This window comes from Sturnira hondurensis, unplaced genomic scaffold (genome assembly GCF_014824575.4).
Source record: "Sturnira hondurensis isolate 20B ecotype Veracruz unplaced genomic scaffold, ASM1482457v3 Scaffold0004474, whole genome shotgun sequence".
Lineage (NCBI taxonomy): Eukaryota > Metazoa > Chordata > Mammalia > Chiroptera > Phyllostomidae > Sturnira > Sturnira hondurensis.
The window spans coordinates 8191807-8201562 of record NW_028077105.1 but is presented as its reverse complement, the minus strand read 5'-3'; the positions used below and the strand labels follow the sequence as shown (position 1 = coordinate 8201562).

The following is a 9756-nucleotide window of genomic DNA, read 5'->3' as shown; positions in this document are numbered from 1 at the left end:
TTCCTTAATGGACCTTTGCAGAGTGGGTGTTACAGGTTGGAGTATAGTAAGAGAGGCTTTGAATGATTTCCATCTGGGATGTGATGAGGTGCCTCAGAAATCTCTGAATGCTGAGTGCCGCGATTTGCTTAAAACATTTCCATATACATTGATTTTAGTTTCAGAATACTTAGGAATAATGTAACCTGAAGTCATTTTGAGGGGAATAGTTTGGGTGTAAATAAAGAAAAGTAAGGAAGTGAACTAATACCTTCCTTTGTCAGTGTGATAAGTCGGTGTGATGAGATAGAGCAGGGTGGGATGGGAAGAGGGGAGAGTGGTGAGATTAAATGGAGCCAGAAAGCAGGAATATATCCCGAATTATTAACCAGTGACTGACGGGTAGAAGGGTGAAGGAAGAGCAAAAAACGTTTATAGTAGTATGTTATCATTTAGGGAACAGATGGAGAAAGGTCCTATATACTATACCAGTTTGTATGGAGAGTACCACAGTGTTACCTGAATTCTAATGCTTCATTCTGCCTCTGTCTCAGGTGGTGGCACCAAAGAATTCTTTGTAGAAAAAATTAGTAGCAGCCTTTAGAGTCATTGTTCTTACACATGAATACCTTCAAAATATTCACCATTCTAAACCACATCTTGGGAACAACTGAGATGACATTTTGAGGTTTTACTGATGATCTCTTGAGGAGAAAGACAATGTGTTTCAGAGAGCCTCAATTCATCCTCATTTCTGTAGGTGAACTTCAACAAGTGCACAGATCCCAGGCCAGCCTTGTTCTCCAAATCCTTGGACTTTTACTCAGTTTTATTATTATTATTATTATTAATTGGATCACCATCTCAGAAAAAAGGATGGAACCACATACCATGGACACTTGTCCTTCACATCAGCTTCGCTATGATTTTTTCTAGAAAGCCTTTCTTATTGCCATAGCTGCTCCTCAATCGTACTTGCTCTGCATGACCCCTGCTGCACATTTCCATACTGTACTGCAGTGCCCGGTTTACTAGGCAGTCTCCCTTCCTAGACTAAATTCCTTCTGGCCTCCTTTTAATCTTCTGTTATTCCCCAGCCTCTTGCAGAGTACTTACCATAAGGTAGGCCGCTAATACAAGTTTATAGACTGTTGAACCAGCTCCTCTGAAAAAATACATGTGAAACAGAAATGTCATCCAAAAATTATCTACAGAGAATGAATCTAAAATGGATTTTTAGAAAGAGGAATTTAAAATTAATTTTTGTTTATTTCCGGGTAAGGTCTTAGTTTTTTGCACGTGGCTCATGGGCTTTCTTTCCTTCTCCCGTAGTCTTCTGCCTTTGGCTATTTCAGTTCATTATTCAAGGGCCAGGAAGAAAAGAGAAGCTGAATTTTAGATTAGTTAATTATGCTGTTTGAGAGCAGCTCTGAGAAAGAGGGGCTGCGGTGGGTGACATCTGTAGTTAACTGGCTGGATGAGATTATCTGTAGCTCTCATTCACCCAGCCTTCCCCACTTCACACCCCTAAACCAATGGTTTCCCAACATGTGAAGCATATTTTATAAGTTTATTTCAGCTTCATAGGGTTTGTTCCTTTGTTCTGGAGTGTACGTCAGGCCATATGTCTTGATTTTTGATTTGGAGAATTCAGTCACTACACCAACAGAAGAAATAGTCGGGTGGTCTGCTTCTCTAGGGTAATTTCATGGTCCTAAGGAAAGAATTTAACAGTTTATTTTCTGAAACTGGTTCAAGGAACATTCCTTAAGTAAAAAAATTCAGTCAAGATTCATATTACTTACATTTTGGAGAAGGATTTTTAATACAGAATTTCCATCTGTGATATATTTAAATCCTAGGCCTCAGGCAGCAATTTCAGAAAAGGGCCTCCTTTACCCTTTATTAGATGCAAAATAAATAGTCCACTTTGACAGGGTGGGGCCTTTGTCTTACTTTCCTACTCCTGAAAAATGTAAGAGCTGGTTCTGCCATCCCTGAAACTCCACTGGCTACTTCAATTCCTGCACAGCAAACCGTTACTGACATCAAAATGATTATCACAACTTCAAGTTAACTGAATTATTCTGCAACTACTTGTTTTTACTTAAAAGAGAGGAGAATGGTGAGCTGCCCCCAAAGAGGCCTGCAGTGAGTAAGTGAAAAGCTATCAATATCAAAATACAACACTCTTTCTTGATCTAGTTTTGACGCCTTAAACAAAGACAGGTTTTGCTATTTGGGACCACTCAGCCATCTTGCCTGAATACACTAAGAGATAGTCCTCTACCTGCTGATTGCCGAGGTACTTTAGTACTGATTTCTAAGTTGATGTACAAATCCCAACGTATTTTACAACAGAGGCCTAACATGCTTAAACTGCCTATCCATAGAGATCAACACTTAGGAAACGGAAAGAACGCGCATTTTACACGCACACTTTATTGTGTATTCTTCCAGTCCTAAAGAAGGGGAGGTTCTGTGTAAAAGCTTAAAACTTTATTTCATATTTTTTCATGACCTGTAGCATGCATTTAGCCTTTAGCGAGTGTTTATATGGAACTAAGGCCCACTCTTGCATGGCTGAATGCATACATTTAACAGTACGTGGTGGATTGGCTGCTCTGAGGATTGCCTTTAAAAAAAAGTAAAGTGAAAAATAGACAAAGAAATCTATAACCTTAGCTGTCTATCATATTTGTTTTTGACTGTTCTTGAACCAGCTCTAAGCCGGTGACAAGAATTTTGAAAAGATGCACCTGAAACAGTATCTCCGGGCAGGCTGCATTTGCCAACCAGCTTTATTCCTGCTTTCCAGCGGCGAAGGCGCAGCAGCAGCACAGGGAGCCAGCGCGAGCCTCCCCGGCAGGCAGCCGCGGCGGCGGCACCGGCACCAGCGCAGTTTCCCCTCTCCCCAGCCCTGACTCTACGCGCACATGCGCACTGCGCCCGCAGCCCTGGACCATTTGTCAGGACTACTCGTGAGACGGAGAAAAAAAAGAGAAATTTTGGGGGTAAGAAGCGGTTGATCGGATCTAATCTCTAATTAATCTGAAGATGTGTCCTTGCAAAAGACATTCATTTATTTTCCTGGGTGAGGATGAAAGTTAAGAGACCTACAGAGAGAAGGAAGCGCACCCTCGTCTTGTGAAACAGATCAGGGGAGGGGAAAGGACAGAAGGGGTTTCTCCCCCACTTCTCTGCGCCTCTGGGAAAGAGGAGAAAACTTAATCCTGGGGGAAAAAAGTGGGCAAGTGACTCGGAAACGGCTGGAAGGGGAGTCTCTGGGCATCTCACTCTGAAGTAGTGAGTGCGAGTGTGAAAGAGGAACAAAAGAGAGAGAAAAGAGAAAGGAAAAAATGGGGGGAGGAGAGACTTGTATTTTTTTCTTTGCGCGCACACGGGGAAGGGTGTGTGGGGCCGTGCGGAAGGGAGCCGGGGCGAGGCGGCCGCGTCGGGCTCGCCGGCGCGCAGGCGGCGGGATGCGTGTGGGCCCCCTCCTCCTCGCCCCCCGAGCTTGTCACTTTGGTCGCTTTCATGACACCGGGCACGGGGTGGGGGAGCGCGGTGGCGCCGGGCTCCGCCGGGGTGCGTGCCCGAGTGGGCGCCGCGGAGCCGCAGCTCTGGCGGCGAGCGCGGCCGCCGAGGCGGGGGGCGCCGGCGGGGGTGGCCGGGGCCGCGGATCGGTGCGGCGGGAGGCGCGAGCCCCGCGCGCCGCCCCTGCGGCCCCCTCCGCCCGTGTGGCCTTTGTGCCGGGCGCGCACCGGCGAGCGAACCAGCGAGCGAGCGCGAGAAGTACAAGTACGGGAGACCGAGGCAGTGGGAAAAGAGGCCGGGCCACTTTCTCCCCGCTCGGGCTGCGGAGAATGAACTGGTTGAATGTGCAGGCGCGTCTCCCCGGCGTGTGCTGTGTGTGTGCGCGGCGGAAGGGCCTCCCCGACTCCCACCGCGCACACGCACACTCACACGCACGCACACACTCACGGACCCGCGGTAGGGCTCGGCGGCCGAGAGTTTTCATTTTCTTCCTCGCCACCTCCCCCTTCCCGACCGACTGTGTGAGAATTTCATATAGATCAGCTCCAATTTCCGCCATTTTGGGAAAGTTGCACAAAAATAAACCCTCCGGTTTATTTCTGCCCGAGGCAGGAAAGTGCTTCGGGAAGCTAGGCAGAGCGGGCCGGCCGCGGCTGTCCGCGCGGGGGAGGGCGCGGGCCGAGGGCCCGGCCGGGAGCCCGCGCCGTCGCGGCGTTCGCCCCGCGCTGCTGCAGCGCCGGCCCGGTGCGGGCGCGGGCGTGTGTCGGGAGGCAGCGGCGGCGGCAGCGGCAGCGGTAGCGGCAGCGGCGGGCGGTGGCGGCGGGCGGTGTGGGGGCAGGCGCGGGGCTGCTTTTCCTGCAACTTGTTTACGTCGTCCTTATATTGGGGAGGCAAAAAGGGGTCCGAGGCGGGCCACCGCCCGCCTTGCGCCTCGTGCGTGTGCCTTTCCGGAATAATGGGTTTTGCACACTCGCGTCCTGGGCCCGGCGGGCCGTGCTCGCGCCGCCGCGGCCGGGCGGGGGGGAAGTAGAGGCCGGCGGGGGTGGGGATCGGGAAGCGCAGGAGCCGAGGCATCCGCCGCGCGCTCGGTGAGCTGGTGTGTGTGTGGGGGGGGGGGGAGATGGAGGAAAACTTGTGAGTCCTGGAGGAGGGGGCTGGGGGACAGGGGACGGTGCCATGGGCATGGGGAGGGCACAACTTTTGTGTGGTGGCAAAACTTTAATTGCCACAAAGATAAAAGGCCCTATAATCCTCCCCCCACCATTTCTGGTTAAAGCACGGCCCATAGCGCGACCGTGAGAGAAAGTTTAAAAGCGGGCGGTTTCCTCCCCGCGTAGCCCGAGGACTGGTGGGGGTATCTTTTCGTCCGTCTGCGCTTGGAGAAAGGTGGGGGTAACAAGCCGCCCTCTGGGGTCGCGAACACCGTGGCGCTTACCCCACCCTTCCACGGGGAGACGAAGGTAAACGTCGCTTCGGTTTCCCTCCCTCCCCACCGCTTCCTTTTCCTCCCCCTCCCCGCCGATTTTTTGAGGGGACCCAAAAAACGGAGTCTCTTTCCTTATGCAACTTCCTCGGACGCTGTGAGTCTGCCCTTCCCCCTCCCTGCATCCCTCGGCCGGTTCCTTAACCACCTCGGGTCTACCGCCAGAAAAATGCATTAGAGATCATTCAAAGCGCCCAGAAACAAAAACAGATTTTTAATTGTTCCAAGTTTAAGTTAAGGAAAACAGATGAGAAATAAGAATGGGGGCGGCGCGATTGGGGCGAGTGCATCGAATTTTAATTTTGGTTTTCCTATAACGTTGTTTGTAATATGTTTAGTAGTTTGGGGAGCCCGAGAGTCTCTCTACTGGTTAGCTCGGTCGCGTGGATTTTTGCGCAAGTTTTTAGAAAAACACTGACTCGAGTAGAGCATTTCTCCGGAAAGTTTCAAGTGCAGCAAAATAGCGAACGTGCAAAACTGGCCAAGGGGAGACCTCTAGTGGTTAAACGCATCTTTAAGTTCGGAAGGCCGAAAGCAAAGTTTGGCCTTTACTTGTAGCTACGTAGTCGGTTCAGACGTGGAAGTAATTAGAGGACCTGAGTGAGCGGCCAGATGTTGAGTGAAAGGATGCTGATCAGAAATGGAAAGTGTAGTGTGTCCGAGAGCAAATGAGTTCTGAGGACGCGGACCCCGTAACTTCATCTTTCATTACTTACATGAGAAAGGCACTGTGCTTTTATTCTGGGACTTGAGCTTCGTCACTCCCTGGATTAGAAAGAATTGTTTTCGTATTTATTGTCGTCTACACATTTATCAACCTGTAATCAGGAGACAGCGGAAATTTTCACTTTGAATGTTAATAAAAATGCTGCTATGTGTTTAAAAGTTTGAACCAATGAAAAAGACTTGGTCTGAGTGGGCCTTTTATATGAGTTGACCGTGTTACTCTCTCGTAAATAAAATTTAGCACTGTTGTTTAGTCATGAAATAAATAGTCCCTTTTCGTTTTAAGCGTATAATTTTGTGTTACTGGGTAAAACATTTGTGTATACTTAGTATAATGTTATTTAAACAAATCTATGTACAAAAACTGCTTAAATAATACCTATTGTGTTATTGTATGTTCTGTAAAACAACTCTAATTTTAATGATAAAAGCAATGCGAGAAATTAAAATTGAATCAGATGATCCCTCTACCTGCTTTTCACGGAACTCGAGAAACTTTAATGGGGGAACTTTGGAAAGGGAAATGATAGAAATGGTAAAACCCATTTCACTTCATCCAGGACTAATTTAATATACTGAGTGATATTGTGTGAAATTATGCAGTAAGTCAGTGACTCAGATGCTAAACTTTATCATTGTGAGTGGTGGACTTGAAGGGTTGTTTTTAACGATAGTGCTTTGATTTTTTTATCTTTCTTTTCTTTAAATCTGTGCTAGACTTTCCAGAGAAGTCTTGGGAGTGAGCAGCAGTCATAAAGACCATCAGATAATCATCTCATCACCACTAGGTAAGATTTGCTTTTTGGAAGAAGTTGCTTGATGTATTTACAAATATTAAGGGCTGCATTTGAGGATCAGGAAGGAGGAGTGCATGGGGACCGGGTTGGCGGGAAAACACCATTTTATGTGGTCTGCACTGAGTGCATGGAAGTCTTGGCACTGGTTGAACCTGGAGTAAAACATCGGGAAAAGTTATGAGACTGTCCTAAGAAATCTTTGGACTGAATCTCCTACCATATTCTTGTTTTTTTTCTTTTTCATTGAATTTATTGGGGTGACATTGGTTTATAAAATTATACAGGTTTCAGGGTACCAATCTGTAATACATCATCTGTATATTGTATTGCATGTTCACCATCTCAAGTAAATTCTCCTTTGTCACCACTTACTCCCCCATACGCTGTTCTGCCTCCCCAAACCCCACCTTCCTTCTGGTAATCACCATACTGTTGTCTGTGTCTCCCAGTTTTTTCCTTTTCCTTTTTCTTAATCTCTTTGCCGGTTCTTACCAGCCCTGCAACCGCCCCCCACAGCCATCAGTCTGTTCTCTATCCATGAGTTCTTAGCAGATTCATAATGAGAATTTCAATTGCACCTGTTTTCTACTGAAAAAGAAATGAAAAAACTAGAACAAAGTAATTATAAATGAATATAACTGTTGTGTAAATACACAATGATATCAGTGCTTCTGGAACTTGGTAAAAATTTGTAGGTGAATTTTACAGCCAGCCCTTTGGGGATGTTTAACTTCAGTGGTTTAACTCCAGTGTGGGTGACTTGTGCCAGATACCACGTGGTAGGATTGTAGTGCGTTTTTTTTGTATTCTCGTAGGGTCGTCAACTTTCTTGAACTGTAGCTCCACAGGGAAAACAGTTGTTGACCATTAAGATCCCTTTGGCAATTTCGGAGGGTGCTGGTTGGTCCTCAGTGATCCCGGATCTGTCTTCAGGACAAAGGTTGTTCTCAGGCGCGTGGGCCAGCCCTCACTGGGTGCTGCATTGAAATACATTTGGGCTACTCTGGTGCTTTCTGCTATTTGTATCTTTTTCTTGTCCTCCTTTAATCCTTTCCTTCTGACTCTCTGTTTCTCTTTTCCTTCTCTTGAGTATTAAGAGTTGCTGATGTTGTTTGACAAAAACAAAAAAAAAAAACACAAAATAAATTAGCTTTACCTTTTATGAGGAAAACTATTAATCCTCATGCGTTATAATACAACTTTTATATTATAGCCAAGATAGGTGTGGTCCAGATGTCAAAGCTGAATAACCACTGGTATAAAAATGATTGTTAACAGGAGTCCATTGTTATTTTCTGCCTGTGAGTCGTCCTGAATAATGTTATCAGCAAAATAAGTAGAGGTGGTCCATGTGCGTCCTGCAGCAGAGACAGTGGAGTGGGATGAACTGCAAGAACATCATGGAGACAGAAGTAGAGTTCAGGCAGAGTGATATGTTTCCCAGGCTGGGGAGTTTTGTGTTTAGACGTGCTGAGTGGAAGTCAGTGATTTTTCCCCCTTCATTGGAGGAGTCATTGAGGCAAGAGTGCTAGAATAGGAATCAGAAGATAATTTAGTCACAGAAAACCTTGTTTAAGTTCCTTCACCTCTTTCAGCCTACATTTCCCCATGTGGACACTGGGAGCAATAAAGCTTGCCTTGCTGTCTTTGTTGAAAGGATCAAAGAAAATAAAATTTGGAGAACTGTGAAGAATCACCATATTTTGCTGTGTATAACATGCACTTTTTTGGCCAAAATTTTTGAGGGAAAAATAAGGGTGCCCGTTATACATGGGTAGTACTAATTCTGTCTATAAATATGTTTCTAATTCTTTTATTTATGCTTACGCATTAAAAGTGTAACTCTAGAAAGCAATAACAATATCCGTATACAAAATAATACTCTGGCATACTAGGCTTTATATATAAATAAAAAATTGAATTAAAAGTTAAAAGATTTTTCCCACTGAAAGTTTGGGTCAAAAACATGGCTGTGCAATATACACAGGAGCACATTATACACTGTAAAATACGGTACGTCAAATGTTTGGTAGTCGTTTTACTATTTTACTTGAGCTGTGCTTTGTGAAGGGCAAAGGTAGGTTGTTTAGGACAGAACAGAGTGATTTAATTCCCGTATAAAATTATTAGATTGGTTTCTGGTGTATATATTATGTGGACTGTCACAATACTTTCAGAGGATAGTATTTTTTAGGAAAAAAGTAGTTTATATTTTATAGTATTATTGGCTTTTTGAGAAAAGGGACTGTGTTTCAACATGGTGCTGAAGACAAACTGAAATTTATTTATCCCAAACTAGTCATTTAATAGGTAGGATTAAAGGAAATAAATACTTGAGATTTAAAATGATGCCTAACTGTGGAAATGGCAGGCTGGTAAAAGTAGAAGAGCTGGTGTGAGGGGAATTCGTGTCCGGTAATTAATATTTTAGTTGCTTAAGTCTGCTGGGAAATGAGGATGAGAAAATAGGTAACTAGGATAGTAAGAATTTAGACCACAGGGGGCAGGCAATGGATCTTGCAAATGATTGTGGATTTAGGGAAGGATCCATGGAGGGCTCCCCTATACCTATGGTTTCTGGACCCCTTTGCTACTTTTTTCTAATTATTACCAACTCTCTTCTAGACAGAAAAAAAATGTCACAAGTGCTATCATTATTTTTCATTTGATACTGAACTTGACAAACCCTGACATGTTTTAGTCCATCTCTTTTCCTATACATTATCTAGTCAGTGTTCTAAGAATCAAAAAAAAAAACCCCAAAACTGAATAGTGAAAAAAAAATATATGTTCTGTTTAATTAGTCCCTGAGTAATTGGGGGTTATTTGTTGAATAATCTCCACTGGCTTGTTTGCTAGTTTATTTCTAAGAAATATACTTGTGTATTTCAACCAAGACTATTTATGGTAGATATTGTCAGGATGGGAAATTTATAAGAGAAGTTACATTATGTGGTGTGGGTCAAGGGTACCCTTGGGGTCCCAAGGAAGGAAAACTTAAGTGATTCCCCTTGGCAATGTTTCTACTAGTTAACCAGTTTTTATTGAGTTCTTACAGTGCCAAACACTCAAAGACTAGGTGTTTGCCCTTGAGGAATTCCCTAGACCCTCACCCGAGGAGTAGTCACAGCTCTGAGCTCTGCTAATGTGAGTGTAACAGCTGCACTTTGTGCCAGTAGAAAAGAAGGAGGGCTGTAGCACTCCTGGGAGCCAGCGAAACGCGAATTCCTGAGT

The 9756-nt window shown here is 45.0% G+C and overlaps 1 protein-coding gene across 9 annotated transcripts in view; it reads left to right on the top strand.

Annotated features, from left to right (window-relative positions):
* Positions 1-2908: 2908 nt before the first annotated feature.
* The window catches only part of L3MBTL3 (L3MBTL histone methyl-lysine binding protein 3), a 98347-nt gene continuing 91499 nt past the window's right edge, over positions 2909-9756 (top strand). For 4 of the 9 annotated variants that reach the window (XM_037045770.1, XM_037045769.1, XM_037045768.1 and 1 more), the window contains exons 1-2: positions 2909-2993; positions 6443-6513. The gene's annotated coding sequence lies outside the window, so the exon portion shown is untranslated. The other 5 variants (XM_037045766.1, XM_037045764.1, XM_037045763.1 and 2 more) reach the window with 5 other exon arrangements.